At 39.7% G+C, this 21,787-nt stretch overlaps 1 pseudogene; it reads right to left on the reverse strand.

The window, feature by feature from the left end:
* Positions 1-18,163: 18,163 nt before the first annotated feature.
* Positions 18,164-21,301, reverse strand: LOC137758633 (UDP-N-acetylglucosamine--peptide N-acetylglucosaminyltransferase 110 kDa subunit pseudogene; annotated as a pseudogene).
* Positions 21,302-21,787: the final 486 nt, after the last annotated feature.

Consider the following 21,787-nt stretch of genomic DNA (forward strand, 5'->3'; position numbering starts at 1 on the left):
TTTGACTTTTTTGCAGCAGGATATTTTCTTGGATTTATATTCAAACTTTCAGTGCCTCTGAATGGAGTAGATTATAATCAACAAAATGATTTTATTTTCGAGCACCTGCAACTCTAAAGGATCTAGTCCCAATCCTGTAGACGTACGTTCTGAAGCTTTTAGTACCATTAGATTCACTTGAGATACGTATTTAAAATTCACATTGTTTGGTCCCACTAGCAGAGAGTCTCACATTGTTGATGAGAAATTGGGCCCAGTATTGAGCGTATTTAACACGTCTAACACTTTGAGAAACATTGCTTTAGGACCTCAGTGGTTCCCAAGGCTGATGATGCATCTGAATCAATTTGGTCTGGTTTAAGAAATATGTTGAGGGCTTCCCTGGTGGCGCAGTGATTGGGAATCCACCTGCCAGTGCAGGGGACGCAGGTTCGAGCCCTGATCCAGGAGGATCCCACATGACGTAGAGCAACTAAGCCCGCACGCCACAACTGCTGAGCCTGTGCTCTAGAGCCCGCGAGCCACAACTCCTGAAGCCCGTGCGCCTAGAGCCCCGTGCTCCCGAACAAGAGAAGCTACCGCAATGAGAAGCCGGCGCACTGCAACAAAGAGTATCCCCCGCTCTCTGCAGCTAGAGAAAGCCCGCGTGCAACAACGAAGACCCAACGCAGCCAAACATAAATAAATTAATTTTTTTAAAAAAGAGAGAAAAGAAAAATTAAAAAAAATATGTTGATACCTGGTTCCACCCTATAGCTACTAAATTAGGATCTCTGGGAGTGTGGCCCAGTAACGTGCATTTTTAACAAGCTGCCTGGTGATGCTTATGCAGAGAGCCACATCTCAGGATCCCATCTTTGAGATCCATTGCTTAGTTCTACCTATGCCTGAGGGCCTTGAGCCTTTTTGTTCTAGGATCTCCCAAGATCTAATTTCTGGGTGATACACTGTATTCGAAAGCTTTTGCTGTTACTTCTCAGACATGCCCAGATGTTGACACTGTGCTGACTAAAAAGTATTGCCTTTTTTTTTTTTTAACCATTCTTTAACATTTTTCTAATCAATACTAGGTGGTTTAAGGCATACACACACACGTACACATTATGGGATTTAATGGCTGCTTCTTTTTGAACATAATTGTTAAAACATCAAAAGATTTTACACACTTTAGGAACTTAAAATCAGGACAAAATATCATTATCCATGTGTGTTTTGATACTACTGACTAACAATGTGATATTTTTATGTAAAACTAGTTATTTAATGCGAGTTCTATGTAGAAAGGTCTGGAAAAATTGGTATTTGTTACTTAGTTATCTTAAGCATTTTGCTGAATTGTATGGCTTGAGGATTCTTTAGAGTTGTAATACATGTATGGCTTGAGGATTCTTCAGAGTGGTAATCAACTTTGAATAAAGTAAGAAGCAGTTTCTTCTTGGTGGTGGTGTTACAATGGCTAAGTTTCATGCAGTTATAGTCTTTACACAGTAGTTGAAGGAATAATAGCTCTTTTTCAAAAGGTTTAAATGCTTTCTTAGGTTTAGATGTGCTTTGCTTGTATAATCAGTGTTTAATGGAAAGCTTTGGCGAATAATCTTTCTTGAGAGCTAAACACAGAGAATCAACAATTTTTATTTTTTAGTTACTTATGCACACTGAACCTATGAAAAAGGTTGGAGTGTGTTAAAGTCCAAGAAAAGAATGTGAGCGCTTTTTATTACGTGTGTTAGTTTACATTCTGTATGGCTACATTATGTCACTCAAAGATATTGCATCCTCTTTACCACCTGGTAAGGTTGGTTTAGAAGGCATAGTGGCTTGTTTCATATTTCTCTGTAGCTAAAGTTCTTAAAGTTTCTAATAATAACTTTTTTTTAATTTGCAGAAATTCCACTTAACTTTGTTAATTTTCTCCTTCAAGTGAGCTTCTTAATCCATCGGATTTCCAAACTCACTAACCAGTCAATCTTCAGTCACTGCTACTAAAGTAAAAATTGTTGGGAACAATTAGTTTAACATCATATTACAGTGCTCTGGCAGGTAGATATTAAGCAGTTTTGCCTATTTAGAGTAATGCCTTGTATGCTATTCAGATGCAGAGTTATCTAATACAGCTCCTTGTTTTTAAACCTATTATACTATTATCACTTTAAAGTTAAATTTCCAATTGGCTGTTAGAAAGCAATAATTATATTGTATAGTCCTCAGTAGGAACCCCAGAGGAACCCCAGGCCTACCACTGCTCCCTCATCAGGGAGGGGAATTGGAGGGGGAAAGTACAACCTGTAGATGGATATAATGAGCAAGGCTTTTTACAGAATGCTACATGAGGAGTCAGTTTCTGGTCCTAACAATGATGATAGTACTGGAAATAGATGTGATTTTTTTCTAACCATCATATTTTATTGCTGAATTTAGTTATTCTCTATTTTATCCTCAAATATTTAAGTAGGCGATGTTAGCAACAGGATTATAAGTGGCATGGTAAGAGTCTTATTACTTGAAAGTTTCCCTTGATGTAGTTGGAGTACATCATTCTAGCTATCTGCAGCCTCATTTATTTTTTGCATTGTTTGCTTCCTGTCCTTCATTGGTGTGCATGTGCCATAATATACCACTTTATATTATAGTTTAATTATACATATTGTATCTCCCTCAACTAGAATGTAAATTCCTTGAGGACAGTCTGAAACTGATTTTGTAATTCCTCTTGGTACACGGAACAGTGCTTTTCATATATAGTAGTAGACATTCAGCAAGTTTTATTTAGTGGTAGTGGTTACCTGGTTTCACTACATGTGAAATTACTATTTTCCTGATGCCTGTTTAGCTTAAGTAATGATGATAAGTATTTATTTAATTGATTTTCTTTCATACTTTAGAATATTTATTTTAGCAATTTTATTGCTGCTATTAACTTTTTATTAAATTTTATTATTTAAGCTCTTGTAAATTCAAGGATTGTTTGAGTATACTAATGTATGTTTCTAATTGATAAGGTATCCTCTTGTTTGATCTACTTGAATTGAGGTAATTTTGTAATAATTAGTAGAGAAATACTGTGATCAGTTAAAAACTAAATACATATTCTAATCACAACTGTAATCATGAAATAAGAAACAATTTATTGTGTTGAATATATAAATAGTATAGACCTCCCTTATCCACAGGGGATATGCTTCAAGACCTCCGGTTGAATGCCTAAACCTGCAGATAGTATTTTACCCTGTGTATCCTATGTTTTTCTTATACATACATACTTATGATAAAGTTTATTTTATAAATTAGGCACATTAAGAGATTAACAACAATTGATAACAAAATAAAAGTTATAAGTATATGCTGTAATCAAAGTTATGTGAACATGGTCTCTTTCAAAATATCTTATGCAAATATAATGCCTTTTCCATTTTAACTTAGTACCTATAACACACCGTGGCCCTAACTTTTGCAGTTTGAGGTGCAACAGCAAAGCAAGCCAAATTTCTTTTTCCTTCTTCACAGTTTCACAGATAAAAGATTTGTTCTTACCATAGATCTTAGCAACCAGAGCATTTAATTTTTTCTCTTCCTTTATTAAGTTGAGAACTTGGACATTTTCACTTCAAGGGAACGCTTTACAGCTTCACGTTAGCATATCCAGATTGCCAGCATCACTATTCTGGTGCTTTGGGCCATTATTAAGTAAAATAGTTGTTATTTACACACAAACACTATGATACCAAGACAGTCAATTCAATAACTGAGACAGCTAGTTAAGTGACTTAACAGGTGGGATATGCTGGAGAAAGGGATGATTCACGTCCCGGGCTGGATGAAGCAGGATGGTTCTCATCACACTACTCAGAATGGTGCACAATTTTAAACTTATTATTTTTTAACATCTTTATTGGAGTATAAATGCTTTACAATGTGTGTTAGTTTATGCTGTACCACAAACTGAATCAGCTATATGTATACATATATCCCCATATCTCCTCCCTCTTGAGCCACCCTCCCTATCCCATCCCTCTAGGTGATCACAAAGCACTGAGCTGATCTCCCTGTGCTATGTAGCTGCTTCCCGGTAGCCATCCATTTTACATTTGGTAGGGTATATACGTCAATGCTGCTCTGTCACTTCATCCCAGCTTCCCCTTCCCCCCCATGCCCTCACGTCTGTTCTCTACGTCTGCGTCTTTATTCCTGCCCTGCCACTAGGTTCATCAGTACTGCTTTGATAAATTCCATACATATACGTTAGCATGCGGTATTTGTTTTTCTCTTTCTGACTTACTTCACTCTGTATGACAGATTCTGGGTCCATCCACCTCACTACAAATAACTCAATTTCGTTCCTTTTTATGGCTAATATTCCGTTGTATATATGTGCCATATCTTCTTTATCCAGTCATCTGTTGATGGACATTTAGGTTGCTTCCATGTCCGGGCTATTGTAAATAGTGCTGCAGTGAACGTTGTGGTACGTGTATCTTTTTGAATTATGGTTTTCTCAGGGCATGTGCCCAATAGTGGGATTGCTGGGTCATATGGTATTTCTATTTTTAGTTTTTTAGGGAACCTCCATACTCTTCTCCATAGTGGCTGTATCAATTTACATTCCCACCAACAGTGCAGGAGGGTTCCCTTTTCTCCACACCCTCTCCAGCATTTATTGTTTGTAGATTTTTAGGTGATACCTCACTGTGGTTTTGATTTGCATTTCTCTAATGACTAGTGATGTTGAGCATCTTTTCATGCATTTGTTGGCCATCTGTATGTCTTCTTCGGAAAAATGTCTGTTTAGGTCTTCTGCCCATTTTTGGACTGGCTTGTTTGTTTTTATGATACCGAGCTGCATGAGCTGCTTGTATGTTTTGGAGATTAATTCTTTGTCAGTTGCTTCATTTGCAAATATTTTCTCCCATTCTGAGGCTTGTCTTTTCGTCTTGTTTATGGTTTCCTTTGCTGTGCAAAAGCTTTTCAGTTTCATTAGGTCCCATTTGTTTATTTTTGTTTTTGTTTCCCTTACTCTAGGAGGTGGGTCAAAAAGGATCTTGCTATGATTTATATCACAGAGTGTTCTGCCTATGTTTTTCTCTAAGAGTTTTATACTGTCTGGCTTTACATTTAGGTCTTTAATCCATTTTGAGTTTACTTTTGTGTATGGTGTTAGGGTGTGTTCTAATTTCATTCTTCTACGTGTAGCTGTCCATTTTTCCCAGCACCACTTATTGAAGAGGCTGTCTTTTCTCCATGTTATATTCTTGCCTCCTTTGTCAAAGATAAGGTGACTATAGGTGCGTGGGTTTATCTCTGGGCTTTTTATCTTGTTCCACTGATCTATATTTCTGTTTTTGTGCCAGTACCATACTGTCTTGATTACTGTAGCTTTGTAGTATAGTCTGAAGTCAGGAAGCCTGATTGCTCCAGCTTCATTTTTCTTTCTCAAGATTGCTTTGGCTATTTGGGGTCTTTTGCATTTCCATACAAATTGTAAAATTTCTTGATCTAGTTCTGTGAAAAATGCCATTGGTAATTTGATAGGGATTACACTGAACCTGTAGATTGCTTTGGGTAGTATAGTCATTTTCACAATATTGATTCTTCCAATTCTGTAGAATGGTATATCTCTCCATCTGTTTATGTTATCTTTGATTTCTTTCATCAGTGTTTTATAGTTTTCTGAGTATAGGTCTTTTGCCTCCTTGGGTAGGTTTATTCCTAGGTATTTTATTCTTTTTGTTGCACAGGTCAGTGGGATTGTTTCCTTAATTTCTCTTTCTGATTTTTCGTTGTTAGTGTATAGGAATGCAAGAGATTTCTGTGCATTGATTTTGTATCCTGCAGCCTTACCAAATTCATTGATTAGTTCTAGTAGTTTCCTGGTGGCATCTTTAGGGTTTTCTATGTATAGTATCATGTCATCTGCAAACAGTGACAGTGTTACTTCTTCTTTTCCCATTTGTATTCCTTTTATTTCTTTTTCTTCTCTGATTGCCGTGGCTAGGACTTCCAAAACTATGTTGAGTAAGAGTGGCGAGAGTGAACATCCTTGTCTTTTTCCTGATCTTAGAGGAAATGCTTTCAGTTTATCACCACTGAGAATGATATTTGCTGTGGGTTTGTCATATATGGCCTTTATGATGTTGACGTAGGTTCCCTTTATGCCCACTTTCTGGAGAGTTTTTATCATAAATGGGTGTTGAATTTTGTCAAAAGATTCTTCTGCATCTATTGAGATGATCATATGGTTTTTATTCTTCCATTTGTTAATATGGTGTATCACATTGATTTGCGTTTATTGAAGAATCCTTGCATCCCTGGGATAAATCCCACTTTATCATAGTGTATGATCCTTTTAATGTGTTGTTGGGTTCTGTTGGCTAGATTGTTGGTGACCTTGATAAGAGCAATTTCAGTGGGCGGTGAGCACAGAGGTCAGACTGTCTAGCACTGGAGGTGAATGAGAGGTGGGGAGGTAGAGATGGTGTGTACAAGACAACTTCTTGCAGTGATGTGGGACTTGGATTTTTTTTTTTTTTTAAAGGGAAGAGGCTTAAGCAAGTTTAATTGCTAATAGGAGCAGCAGTAAGGTATTTTAATAGATTCCAGGGGTCAGCAAACTCTGGCTACTGCCTGTTTTTATAAATAAAATTGTATTGGAACCCAGCCACTCCCATTCATTTATGTATTATCTATGACTGTGTTTATGCTGTAACAGCTTACTTACTTTAGTAGTTGTGAAAGACACCCTGTGACACAAAACCAAAAATATCTACTCTCTGACCCCCTTACAGAAAAAGTTTGTTAGCCCCTGGGTTAAACTAAAGTATTACATGCCCTTTTAATTTCCACAGAAATGCAAATAAATACATACCATATCTAAATGCATACATAATGACATACACCAACAATTTCCAAAGTCAAAAGTGCTACGGAAATTCTCCTTCATTAGTTTACCAATTTATCCATTAAAACAACAAGACAAAAAGACGTAGCTACTGCTCTTCTGCGCATACTACATACCTGTTGTTGACAATATAAATTAAACACATTTTATTCACTACAGCCCACCTAGTACCTGGCGCTGAGCCTGACATGTGATAGGTGCACAATAAACACTGGATGAAGCAAAGAAGAGAAGGAACCAGGTGCTGTACTAGGGAATTGCCTGGGTCAAGAGGTAGGGGAGCTTTTGAGATTTGGGTAAGTAGCAGAGGGTTCCCTGTGTAAATGAACTTAGAACCATCCCAGTGAGGTTTGTGGGGGCTGGAATAGATCTCATTCCTCTAGAATTAATCTGGAAAGTGAGGGGGAAATGGCTTGGGGGGATCTGGCTAAAGCTGAAGAGTATCCTTGATGTGAAAACAAAATCACAGAGTGGCAGTTTGTAGTTTGGCAGCAGGAAAGGGCAGTCTGCACAGTTCTTTATTTGTTGTGATGAAACAGAAAGTAGAGATGAGCTGAATTTATGTACAGTTCAAGCCAAATTATTGCTCAGGAGCATGTGTTGCTGTGTTAAAAAGTAGGTTAGGGGCTTCCCTGGTGGCGCAGTGGTTGAGAGTCTGCCTGCCAATGCAGGGGACGCGGGTTCGAGCCCTGGTCTGGGAAGATCCCACATGCCGCAGAGCGGCTGGGCCCGTGAGCCACAATTACTGAGCCTGCGCGTCTGGAGCCTGTGCTCCGCAACAAGAGAGGCCGCGACAGTGAGAGGCCCGCGCACCGCGATGAAGAGTGGACCCCGCTTGCCACAACTAGAGAAAGCCCTCGCACAGAAATGAAGACCCAACACAGCCATAAATAAATAAATAAATAAATAAAAATTAAAAAATAAAAAATAAAAAAAAAAATAAAAGAACATCCATATCATTAACTGAGATGTAAAGTATGGGTGTCTTTAAAGGAGAATGAAAACTTATAGATAAAGGGGAAGCGATCTGAGTGCAGAATTCTTCTAGAGTTTTTCCCACAATCTTTTGCAGCTATATCGCTCACACTTTAGGAAGCTTTTGACTTGTTCACTAGAAACAACTCTATTGTCTTCATATTTCATCAATTTATGTAATATTTAATGATATCACATCATTAAAATTACAAAATGCAAGTGTCCTAAACAGACGTAGGAAACAACTGCTTCACAGGGAGGATACAATTCATATCAGAAGGTAACCTACTAACCTTGTTCTGTGGTGGGAACGCTGGGGTACAAAGGGAATAGGCGGTGATTCTGGTGACTCCAGGAAAGGGAGGCAAGTGAAGAGTGTTTCTCAGGACTTCCCTGGTGGCGCAGTCGTTAAGAATCCGCCTACCAATGCAGGGGACACGGGTTTGAGCCCTAGTCTGGGAAGATCCCACACGCCGCAGAGCAACTGAGCCCATGTGCTACAACTACTGAGCCCACGTGCCACAACTACTGAAGCCCGCATGGCTAACGCCTGGGCTCCACAACAAGAGAAGCCACCACAATGAGAAGCCCACACACCACAACAAAGAGTAGCCCCCGCTCTCCACAGCTAGAGAAAGCTCACGCGTAGCAACGAAGACCCCACGCAGCCAAAAATAAATAATAAATAAATAAATTTATTTCAAAAAAAAAAAAAACTGTTTCTCTGTGAGCGTGGTACAAGCATGTTACAGGGCCCCAGCTGGTGCTCCTTGAGTCACTGACAAGCTGCCAGCATGGCTGGGTCCCCTGAATATTGACTTGGGGCAGCTGTCCCAAGTCATCACACTCTAGGGACTGTGCAGTATTGTGCCCTGGAAAGCATGCATTAAACACTTGCTTTAGCTTCTTCTGGAATGTAGTATGTGGAATAATAGATGACTCCTCTTAACAATGCAACTACCAGAGAATTACAACTGATGAGAGACCAGCCTTATATATCCCATAGCAGATTTAGCTTTGCAAGGCACATTTAACATTCTCAAACTGCTGAATCTAGAGAGAGACAGTAAAATCTCTGTAAGCATATTCTGGCAGCAAGTCACCGGGTAACTAACAAAGAACACCCAAAATAGCAGGCAAAGATGACTGAACAATATAAAAGTCGAGAATCTAAGCAGTGGTTACTATATTACCATGAACTGAGACTGGGGAGCCCACGTTTTGCAGCAAAGGCCCAGCCAGCTTTCTAATTTATTTTATGCTAAAATTGGGTTGATAAAAAATGACCCTATTCTCTGCTGTCAATACTTTGGAAAAATTTTCCCATAGTTTGGAAAGGAGGGAAATAAGATTTCCCTGTGAGAGTTAACTGTAAAACCAAGAATGTCATTGATTACATATAGATACGCAGTCTCTCAAGAGATCGAGTATTTCCAATATGAAACCTTTTCATATTGTTCTCTATCAAGGCCTTAATTAATGGTAGAACTTGAAGGGGCCTAAAAGGTTCAAATGTTAGGACTCAGAAAGGTTACATGATATGTTCAAGGTCCTAAGGTCAATTATGAGTTAATCCGGCCTATGACCTAGGTCTCCCAGGTCCTAGTCTCATGGTTTTCTCATTATAACACCCACCTTCTAGTTGGAATTGTCTGATTAGCTGGGGTCACTGTATCCTTAGAGATACGGTTACTATAGCTGAGGACCAAATTACCCTACAAATCAATGAGGTAAAACAACTGTTTATAATGCTTATTGGGTCTGTGGGTCACAATTCAGACAGGGGCTGTGGAGATGACTTGGGGCTAAGATCCCCTGAAGACTCACTCACTCGCTCACTCACATGTCTGCTGACTGATGGTGGCTCTCGCTGGGACCTCAGCACCTACAAGCAGCCTCTCTATGTAGCCTGAGCTTCCTCACAACATGGTGACTGGCTTCCAAGAGGGCATCACAAGACAGTCAGGCAGAGGCTCTATTGCCATTTATGGCCCAGCTGGGAAGGCATGCAACATGACATCCACCCCATCCTCTTTTTGTTGGGGCAGTCATAAAGTTCTACCCCAGTTCAAGGGGAAGGGAATAGACTTCACCTCTTGACGGGAAGTGGCAAGGTCCTGGAACAGCGTGTGGGGTCAGAAATATTGCTGTGGCCACTTATGGAAATTACAATCTGCTACAACTAGAATTAAATGCCTTCTTTACAAGAAAAAATTAGAGGGAGAAAAGAGGCAGCAGAAGAACAACTAACAAATCACACCTGAAGTCTGAGTATGCCTGCTCCCATTTCTCTCCCTCTGGGGAACTTTGCAATCTGTGCTTACTGCAAATTGAATGGGAATAAAGCAGGTTAACTCAACATGATTGGAGCTTTTATTTCATTTAAATGTCTAGTTTGGTGTGTTGGAAAGTATGTCTCCAGCTTTTAGGCTAGGGATAAGATGTATCCTTCACAATGAGGAAAAGGGGAAAAACTATTTTAATTGAAGAACTTATTTTTTAATATAGATCATCTACTAGACTATAAAGAAAACATCAACAAATCTCCTAAAGCACAAAGTGCACAGACATTCTCTGACCACAGAGCAATAAAACTATAAATTAGAAACATTTAAACAAAACTTTCCCACCCACATGGAAATTCAAAAATACCCTTCTCTATATCTCTTGGGCACAAAAGGGGAAATATGATTGCAATCATAGAATATTTAGAAAATAAAAATAATGAAAACACTACAAATCAAAACTCCTGGGATACGGCTAAAGCTATATTTTAAGAGGCACATAAATAAGTAAGGAATGAATAATGACAATGCCAGCAGCAGCAGCAATGGCTAACACTTTCTATTCTAGGAGCTTTATATGTATGGACTCATTTAATCCTCACAGCAACCTACAGGTAGATGCTATTATTTTCATTCTCATTTTACAGAGGAACAAATTGCGACACCGAAGGGATGAGTGATTTGAGCGAGATCATGCAACTAGCCCCTGTCATTCCAGGCACTGGGGTTACACAGTGACCTAGAAGGCAAAGTGTACGCTCTCTTACAGCTGTGAGCTCCTCATTACTGCTGGGCAGGTGTGGGAGTGCCAGCTTCTCACGAGGCCTTCACGGATGCCTTCCTGGATGGGAGGGGCAGAAGTGCCTCGTTACCGCCGGGTGGTGGCAAAAGCCCTGAAGCTCCCCTAGGCCTTCTCTGGCAGTACCCCATCTGGGATGGGGAGAGAGGCCTTGTTACTGCCAGTGGGGGTGGAAGTCCAGGCTCCCCGTGTGGTCTCCACTGGTACTGTGGAGAGGGGAGGGAGGAGAGTGTGTATCATTCATGCCTGTTGGGGATGAAAATCCCAGCTCCCTATGTATCCTTCTCTGCCGCCACCTTGGCAGGTGTGTTGGGGTGCCTTGGTACAGCCTAGCGGAAGGCTGAAGTCTAGTCTCCCCTCTAGGACTTGGCTGGCATGGGTGGGAGTGGGGCCACAGTTTTTGTTTGTTTTTTTTTTTTTCTGTGGTTTTTGGCTGGAGTAGAGCTGCTTAGATAATTCTAAAAGTTTTCTATTTCACTAGGCTGACCTATTCCTGGTTCTCTGGCTAAGCAGACCAGGCTTTGGTTGAAGGTTGTTTTTTGTTTTTTTTTTTTTTGTCTGTGCCTGTTGGCGTTTGCAGGTTGCTAGCTTCTTCAGCTCCAAGTCTGGGATATATGAGGTAAACAAACAAACAAGGTAGGAACTAACCATGTGTCATTCCTCAGGTCTCAAAGTCCCTAGCTGATCTGCCTTCCTCTCTCTACCTTTCAGCCTTCTTATGTTTCTTTTATATGTAATGTCCAAGGGTTTTAGTTTCACTTAGCTGGAGGAATATGGGAAAGTACATCAACTTCATCTTCCCAGAAGAAGTTGTCTCTTATGTTAAGAAAAAAAAAATCTGACAGGATGTGTTCATTCTCAGAGCAGGAGGAGAGTCAGAATGGCAGAGAACCACTGATAGTGAGGGGTGGAGGGGAGAGAAAGGGGGTGGGATCCTGTGCACAAGTGGAAAGGATGGCCCTAGATGTGAACATGGAGAGTTCATCTGAAGTCACAAGAGGAAAAGATGAGCATCTATTAAACATGCATGGAGTTTGGTGGTGAGTGGATGAGGATGTCTCCATGGACTAAGGGAAGCCATCAACTGAGAAAGGGGGCTGGGGTCAGGGAAGGCTGGGGATTTGCAGAGAGAAGCTGCTTTGAAAGGTGGTGGAGAGAACTGACTAGAGAAATACAGAAGGATTTCTCTACAGCCTGAAGCCACATACATTTAGAAGGAAACCAGTTAGCCTAGTTGCTTCTTTTCCTCCAGAACTAGGTACAGAGTAGGCAGATAAATGCGGGTTTACTCAGTCAATAATTGTGCCAGATCAGATGAGAGAAGAACGAAGAAAAAAAAAAAAAGAAAAAAAAGACATGGAGGGTGTGTATAAAGGAGTGATTATGATGATGAAACACAAAGTCAGTACCATAGCATGGCACAACTACAGAAGGCACTATTTTTATTGTATTTTGCAACACAGAGACCCAGCGTAGACTCTAATGTGGATGAGGAAGAACCTGAGTAAATGGCCAGTGAATATTTGGGGGTGATTGAATTGGGAGTCCTAATAGGGCTGGAGAATTGTTAAGGTGGGACTGGTAAATTAGAGGCACGCAAAGATAGGAGATGATGGCCATAGAGAGAAGATATTTGAAATTGAGATTTAGGAGGTGAAATAGATATTGGAAATGAAAGATCTAGGATATGAGAAGGTGTAGCTGAAGTGAGGTGGGGGGTGCTTAGCAAACTACATGCCCTTCACAAACTTCCCATTGAGAATAACTAAAAACAATGAATAAAATATAGAAATATATATATTTTTAAATGCATCAGTGACCTGCTAATAAAGTAAGGCCAAAAGGAATTCTAAGCAAGGCCCAAGTGAGATGACCCAGGCACTGCTAATGGCCTTTGTACTGAGGACTTTTGACAAATCAGGGGATCTTGAGATCCAGTGTTCACAGCCTTGTGAAATATGGATGATAGTTGACAAAGCCTAGGTCCAGCCCAAAGAGGGCAGCATAAAAGACAATCCTACATAAAGCTCGAAAGGGTATACTAGAAATAAAATTGCCCCCATTGCAGACAACAAGGACATTTGCTTATGTTAAAATTTGGCGCTGGTAAAGGAGAAGAAAAATCTTTCCTGAAAGTTTCTAAGTACAAGCTAGCCCTCACGTGTGAGTTTTGTTGCCAGAGTTGCGCTACCTGGGTGGTCTGGAAAACCTTCAAGCTGAGAATTTAGTTTAAAGTGGCCCTCCTTCAGTAGTACCCATGAGCATCTGGCAGAAACACATGCAAATCCTTTTTAAATGAACTCCCTTCTATCTAGGCTTCAAATAATTCCCATAGAAATGTGAATTCACAATTAAAAAAGAAAAGCATCATGAGCGAGACCCAACAAAATAACAAGCAACTCACATCACCCACAAAAAGTCAATCAGGTGTTGGAAATATCAGATAGTATAAAATTTATATACAATTTATAATGATTAGAGGGCAGAAACTAGGGAGTCATCTGCAGGAGATAAGATTTTTACATACACATAAGAATACATATTAAAGATAGGGACGTTGCTGGTGTAGTCTTTTTATAGGTTTTATAAACCACTTGAGCCTATATCCGTCATTTTAGTGTCTGACATGTTTGGAACTATCAGTGCTTTGTTGGTTTATGGCTTAAATTCCTTTTCTTGTCCGTTTCCTTCTTCCCTTCCCCCCACTTTAAAAATTTTCCTATACAGAAAAATAGAATTAAGATTTTTTTTTAGTAAAATTGATACTTATAAGGTCAATATTTTAAAAATGCATTTCTATATACCAGCAACAAAAAATTAGAACGTGTAATAAAAAGACAGATGCCATTTACAGTAGTATCAAAAATATGAATTACCTAGGAAGAGATTTAACAAAATATGAGTAAGACCTGTATACAGAAAATCATAAAATGACTGAGAGAAATCAAAGGAAATTTAAATAAATGGAAAGTGATACTATGTTTATGGGTAGGAAGATTCAATATTATAAAGTTGTCATTGCTTTTCCAATTGATCCGTAGATTTCTTTTATTACATTTAAAATCCCAACAAAGTATTTATTTTGACTGGTGGGCATTGAGGAATGGATAGTGGAACTTGGCACGTTGATTCTCAAGTGTATCAGAACGGACACTGAAAATCAGTTGAGAAAGTATGAGCTTTAAATAACTGATGCTGAGACAACTGGTTATTCGTATAGAAAAAAGGGGATCTGAACCCCTACCTCACACCACATGCCAAAAATCAATTCTAGGTGTCTAAAAGACTCAAAATTAGGTAGAGTTTTTAAACTTTTTGAAAGTAATAAAAGAAAATGCCCTTTTCAATTAACGGATGAGAAGAATCTCTGAAGCGAGACAGAAAAGCATAGAGAGTAAAGTAAATTACTATTAAAGTGAACTACATTAAAATGAAGAACTTCTGTTCATCAAGATATACCATAACAGAAGTGAAAAGGTGAGTCACACACTGGGAGAGGGTATTTGCTATACCCATATGACAAAGGGTTAGTATCCAGACCAAAAACTATAAGCCATTCAGAAAACTACAACCTAATTTATTCTAAAGGGGAAAAAGATTTGACTGGGCATATCACTGAAGAGAGAACACAAATGGTAAAATAACATATGAAAATATGTTCAACTTCATTTGTAATCAGGGAAATGCAAATTAAAACCACAGTGGCATATTATTTCAATCTCATCAGCTTGACAGAAATTTTTCAATGTGGAATACCAAGAATTAGAGATGTGGAACCACTGAATTCTTATACAGTGTTTGTGGGAGAGTCAATTTATTTCAACCATTTTGGAAGATAATTTGCATTATCTATTAGGTTGAAGGTATGCATGCCTTTTGACTCAGCAATTCTACTCTCTGATGTTTGGCCTAGAGAAACTCTTGTACACATGTAGTGGGCGGTAGGTATAAGATGTTCATAGTAGCATATCTGTAAGAGCAAAAACTAGAAACAACCAAGATATTCACCAACAGTAGAATGGAGTAAAATTCTGATATATTCATATAATTGAATACTATACAGAAATAAACATGAATAAACTGTAGTTATTTGCAACAACATGGATGCATCTCAGGAACATGTTATTAAGTGGAAAAAGTATGTCCCAGAAAGACCCATATGGTAAATTCCAATTATATGAAGTTCAAAAGCATGCAAAAATCATATATACATACATATATATGTATATATACATACACACACACACACACACATATATATATATATATATATAGAATGATTAGGAAGGATGGGATTGGAGAGGGATACATAGGGGCTTAAATGTTCTATGTCTTAAATGGGACAGTAGGTGCACAAGTGATCATGTCATTGTTACTTTTTTTATCCTTAAACATTTATTTTATAAATATTCTTTTGTATATATCCGATACTTAATAAAATGTCAAGGCTCTTTGGAATTGAGGAGGTAAAAAGAGCTTTATCACAGAATGATTTCATGCTGGAAAGTTAGAAACAACAACAAAGGTCCCCAGTAAAGGTCTGGTTAAATAAATTAAGGTACATCTGTATAACAAAATAGCATCCAGCAATGAAGTGCATACACTGACATGAGATGTTCCTTGTATAGCAGATGAAAGAAGTTACAGAACAGTATGATACCTCATTTACATAAGAAATATAAAAATACACATACATAAGAATAGAAAAAGCGTTGAGTGAGTACACCAAAAAGTTAACTGTACTGGAATCTGGGTGTTGACTATTAGAATTATACTTAGGGTTTTTTTTCTTGATTTCTTCTCATTTTTTTCTACCAGAAACATATATTACTATTATACCAAAAAAAGTCAGAGAAAGAGTAGCAAAGAATATCTAAGAAACATCAGAAAGAAGAATGTAAATATAAAATGTTTGGAAACGACCTTCACAAAATATATTAACATATTATTTGAAGAAAATGGTTACACTTTTATTAGAGTTAAAAATGAGATTTGAAGATAAATGGATTTATCTATCTATCTATCAAGTTTCTGGCTAAAAGGCAATATAATAAAGATTTAACTTCTTCCCAATTTAATTTACAGGATTAAAATAATCCCAAACAAAATCACAAAGAAGTTTTTTGTTTTTTGTTTTTCAGGGCAAATCATTCATTTATTGTTTAAAGATTGCAAGACAACATCTGAATTTCTGTAGCACAATGTAAATGTTTTACTTTTTTGATAAAGCAGAGTATAATAGAAAAAACAATTAGTTTCCAGTAATATCTATATCTCTATTCAGAATTAAGCCTTCCACAGACATGTTACCTGGAAACAAAAGCCTGTTACAATAAGCAAAGCTTCAACCAGAGCGGCTACTTTTCGGGCAGGGAAAGGTTCATCCCTCTAGGGGGATGCTGTGCTATGTAAAATGGCTGCAAGGTCACAGCCTTGAGGGCGCTGGAAGTCTATTCTCCTATTCCACATGAAGTAGTTTGGTGAACTTCAAACGTCCGTTCATCTGCAACCAAGCTGGCAACCTTTAACTGATTCTTTCAAGCAGGTAAAAAATAAATTAAAAGAAATCCCTACACTGATGTTCCTTGATTTACACTGTTAAGTCGTTCATTAACATGTAATTCTGGCTAAGAATTACATTTGAGACTCCTTGCTCAGATTTTGGTTAACAGTACAAATCTTTCCGAAATTCAAGTGCTTCTTAATCAATCATTTGTCAGCTAGGATACATTCAGGCATCAGCTGCAACTACAGAATAGATGCACTGCCTCAGCACTTTGGAAAGACAGAATCTAGAACACTACTAGCAGACAAAATATCTGTTACTAGACAGCATATGTGCAGTACAGCAAGACAAAAACATATATTCATATGTTGGCTTGTTTAAGCCTCAAGCCCTCAGTCCTTTGTTGAAATACAATAATTTCATTCCTATGGTTTTCAATACCAAAAACTCAACCCCCAGGAGGGCTAAAGTCTAATTTATACTCCAAACCAAGTAGCAGTGCAGTTCGCTACTACTGAGGCTGAATCCATAGACTTCAAGACCACGTCCAGAAGACAAGTTATTATGTGTAACACCCTAGAAGGTCTGAAGCATAATAATCATATACATAGCTGGTCCTCCAGAGCTTTTTACCTATAACATGTTTTTTGATGAAAGTTATTTAATGCACTGGAGATAACTGGGACTTACTGATCAAATATTTGAATACTTGTACTTACCTGGGATTTCATTGCTGCTGAAAGAAAAAGGAAGAACAGGACTCACTTTAAAAAAAAGAACAAACTTTAGAAGTGAAAGTAAAAATCTGATCACACACTATCACTTTTGGAAGCAGCACAGAGGGGCAGTCAACGGTAAAACACTGGTGCAATAGGTCAAAACTCTAGGCCAAAAATCCATTATTATTATCATCAGTGACAGTACCACAACTGTGCCCTTCATAATTAATAATCACTCCTAAGAATCTTCATTTGGCACCAGATGATGTGTTTAAGAGAAACACTCTGGGAGGTTTTGAATCAGACTTGGTTTTTTGTTAGCCAAGTTACAGGAAAATGTTTAAAGTGGGGGGAAGGGAAGAAGGAAACGGACCAGAAAAAGAATTTAAGCCATAAACCAACAAAGCACTGATAGTTCCAAACATGTCAGACACTAAAATGACTGATATAGGCTCAAGTGGTTTATAAAACCTATAAAAAGACTACACCAGCAAAGTCCCCATTTGTCTGTAGAGTTCAGAAACTAAAACAAGGAATATTTTAGCTTAAAACCTTATCTCAAAAGAATCATATACACGTCACATGAATAAAACCTGAAACCAAACATTTTTAATAGCTCCAATACCCCAAATATAAAGAAAAACTTAATTCAGAAGACTGGGCAATCTCTATCTCCCCTCCACACTAACCACCCATCCCATGGAAGACCAAGGGAGATCAGACCTTCCAGACTTAGGCAACACCTGGCTGCCGCAAAATTCTACGGAGACTCCTTGTGGAACAGCAGTCTCCCATCTCTTGTGTGTCTCCCTGTCATGATCATGCAGGAAGCAAGTCTGGCTGTGCTATCTGTTATCACTGTCTGTCACCCATCTGCAACATGATATTGCTACAAAGGTAAGTACAAAGTAACGTATCTAGTTCCCTTTCCCCCAGAAGGTTGAGGCTCAGGTACAGGGGTAATTCTCCTGCGCACACAGTCATTATTTAGGCCGACTCAGTGACGTCAACAGGCTTCATCATGTGATCAGGTTTGTTGCCAGCTGCATAATGCTCCCACATCTGTAGATAGAGGCGCTCTAGTTCCAGTGTGTATTGTTTGGTGTTGAACAGAGGGCTAGATATTCTCTGCTTCCAGACTTTGCCACGAATTCTCTTCAGGTATTCTAGATCAGTTCCCAGTTTCACAGCTATGTCTTCATACTCTTGTCTATTTTTAGCAATAAGCTCAAGACAGCCTAAACAGGTGAGCTGGGAAGCTGCAACTCGGGAAGCAAGAGTCTCTCCTGGCATAGTCACCATGGGTGTCCCCGACCAAAGGACATCCATCCCTGTGGTGTGTCCATTACAGAGTGGAGTGTCCAAGCAGACATCAGCCAGCTGGCCTCTCCGAACATGTTCCTCTTTAGGAGCAACAGGTGAAAAAATGATACGGTTCTGGGGAAGGCCCATATTTTGCGCGTACTGTTGAATATTAGGTTCTCCTGCTGGGAAACGCAACAGCCACAGTACGCTATTGGGAACACGCTTCAGAATATTTGCCCACATCTGCAAAGTAGATGGGTCAATTTTATATAGCTGATTAAAGTTACAGTACACAATGGCATCTTCCGGTAACCCGTACTGAGAACGTGTGGTTACAATAATGGTACGGGGAACCTCCTCTCCAGTGGCAGCCTTATTGTTGATCTGGGTAGTTGCCAGTCCATTGCTAATACTGAATCCATTAATTGTTATCTGAATTTGTCCTCTGTTAATCATTTCAATAACTGCTTCTGCAGTCGTATTCATAGGAATGACAGGCATATTAAGATCTATATTGCTGCTGTCTGCTTTGTCTCCTCCATCAGGACATTTCATCTTGACAATTTTCACGTCTGGTAGACTATCAAGAAATGCTTTGAGGTCGATGCCATTTAGCACAATTCGATTGTCATAAATGTGCCCATTGGACTTAAAATCGATGACTGCTTTTTTCTTCAGGTGAGGGAACATATTAGCATGATCACCAATAAAGAAAGTATGGGGCATATAAGCCAGTTTCTCAGAATACTGCTCAGCAACTTCAGCAGGTGAAGTTTCCCGATCAGTGATGATATAATCCATGAAAAGCGCGCCACTAGTCCCAGGGTACCCCAGCCACATTGCCTGAATAGGAGCTGGCCTGAGAGCAAAGAGTTCATTTCGAGCACCCCTGGTATAACCATTCATATTTACGAGGATGTGTATACCATCTTGATGGATGCGATCAGCTGCTTTTCCATCGCATGGAATCTGAGAAAGATCAACGAAATGATCGGCTTCTGCCATCACCTTCGCTCGGAAGTTTGTGCCATCATCTGGGCTCAGGGCATAACAGAATACCTCAAATTTATCACGATTGTGCATGCCTGGAATAGACTGCATAAGATGAGAAGTAGGATGGTTCCCAAAGTCAGAACTCACGTATCCTACACGCAGTCGACCATCACTGAGCTTCAAGTCCTTTGGATGTTCATACGGTGGTTTGTGAAGGACATTGATGTTATCCAGGCAGAGGTGCCCATGCCTCTCGGCAATAGCCTTCCTGACGCCGTGAGGAAGAGGATATAACATGCTGTGATGAGGCTGCACAGAAGGCAACCTGTTCTTCTCTAACTGGTCAGCCACAACGCTGACCAACCTCTTCATGCGCTCATCATAGTCTGTCCAGTCACAGACAATCTGCAGGCAATGAGCCAGATTACAATAAGCGTCAGGAAAGTCAGGTTGAAGCTTCAGAGCAGTGCGATAAGAAGCAATTGCTTCTGGAATATTCCCTGAATCCTTGTGAATGGAAGCCAGATTGCTGTGGGCATCCGCAAATGCAGGGTTAATCTGAATGGCACGTGTATAACACTGCAAGGCTCCCTGAACATCCTGCATCCCCGTTAGAGTGTTTCCCATATTACAGTAGGCCTCAGCAAAGGTAGGACTGATTCGAATAGCCTCCTTATAATGCATCAGAGCTTCCTGCACTCTTCCCTGCTGCTGCAATACACTTGCTAAATTTGAATGGACAGCAGCAAACTCTGGGAAGACTTCTAATGCTTTACAATACAAGCGAACTGCCTCTTCAATGTTTCCCTGTTCTCGCTTGATATTGGCTAGGTTATTCAGAGAGTCTGCATGGGTGGGACACAGCCACAGAGCTGTATTATAACAATCTTCTGCTTCGGCAACACTGCCCTTCTCTTTGAGAGCGTTGGCTAGGTTGCAGTAAGCGTCCGGGAAGTGTGGTTGCAATTCAATAGCTCGCCTGTAGGTGTCTATTGCCAGATCTATCAGGCCTTGCTCATAGTATACACAAGCCAGGCTGCCATGTACCACTGCATGATTTGGACTCAAGCTTAGGGCACGAAGGTAAGCTGCCACAGCTCGTTCAAAAATCCGTGCCTCTTTGAAGACATTTCCTAAATTGATATAAGCATCCAGAAAATTGGGGTCATGGGTGACAGCCTTTTCAAAGTGATGAATTGCAAGCCAAATCTCCCCTTGTGCATTGAAAACACAGCCAAGGTTACTCCAAGCTACTGCAAAGTTCGGTTGCGTCTCAATTGCTTTCAAATAACATGCCTTGGCTTCTTCCAAGCGACCCAGGGCTTTGAGCAGGTTCCCCAGGTCACTGCAAACACAGTACAGATCAGGATTGTACTGAAGAGCGGAGGCGTAAGCTTGTACTGCCCCTTCCATGTCGCCTGCTGCTACCAAAGCGGCTGCCAGGTTAATATAACCATCGATGAAATCTGGTTTGAGACGCAACGCATGCCGGTAATGCTCGATTGCTTCCTGCAACTGCCCGCTTTCCTTGTACACATTCCCCAAATTCGAATAGGCTTCTGCCAGAAGAGGGTTCTTTTTAATTGCCAGAGTACTAAAGTGGGCAGATCCGTCCAGCCTTCGACACCGGAAGTGTATAGATGAAAGTAATAAAAGTACACCAGTATTGTCTGGCTCTTGTCTCCAGAGCTGCATGCAGTGTCTCTCAGCTGCCTCAAAATCTCCCGCCTGATAGGCTCGATGTGTCAACTCTGCTAACCCTTGGAAGGAAAGCATACGTTTCGTTGGGTCTGTGCTGTCGGCCACGTTGCCCACGGAAGACGCCATCTGGAGCTTCTGGAGGGAGTGCGAAAAGAGGGTAATTGAGTCCCGCTGCTGCCACTACTGGCAAGAATGTTTCTAGAGGTAGCAAATACAAGGGCAGTAGCCGTACCACTGCTTTGGCAGGCTTAAGCGGCGGCAGCAGTTACATACACTGAACCTTAGGAACTCTGGTTGGCCATCTATCTCTCACGGTCTTGAAAAAATCACAATGAAGTTTAAGTTTTTTTTAATTGATAAGATGGTTCTAAAGTTTATCTGGAGATGCAAGAGGGAAGAGATGTGGGGACATATGTATATGTATAACTGATTCACTTTGTTATAAAGTAGAAACTAACACACCATAGTAAAGCAATTATACTCTAATAAAGATGTTAAAAAAATATAGAGTTTATCTGGAAGAATAAATGGGGCTATTGATAATAGAATTCTGAAAATTAAAATTAAGAGGTTAGACTTGTTCTAATGGATCAATTTTAAAATGAATGCTAA

This window comes from Eschrichtius robustus, chromosome 2 (genome assembly GCF_028021215.1).
Source record: "Eschrichtius robustus isolate mEscRob2 chromosome 2, mEscRob2.pri, whole genome shotgun sequence".
NCBI lineage: Eukaryota > Metazoa > Chordata > Mammalia > Artiodactyla > Eschrichtiidae > Eschrichtius > Eschrichtius robustus.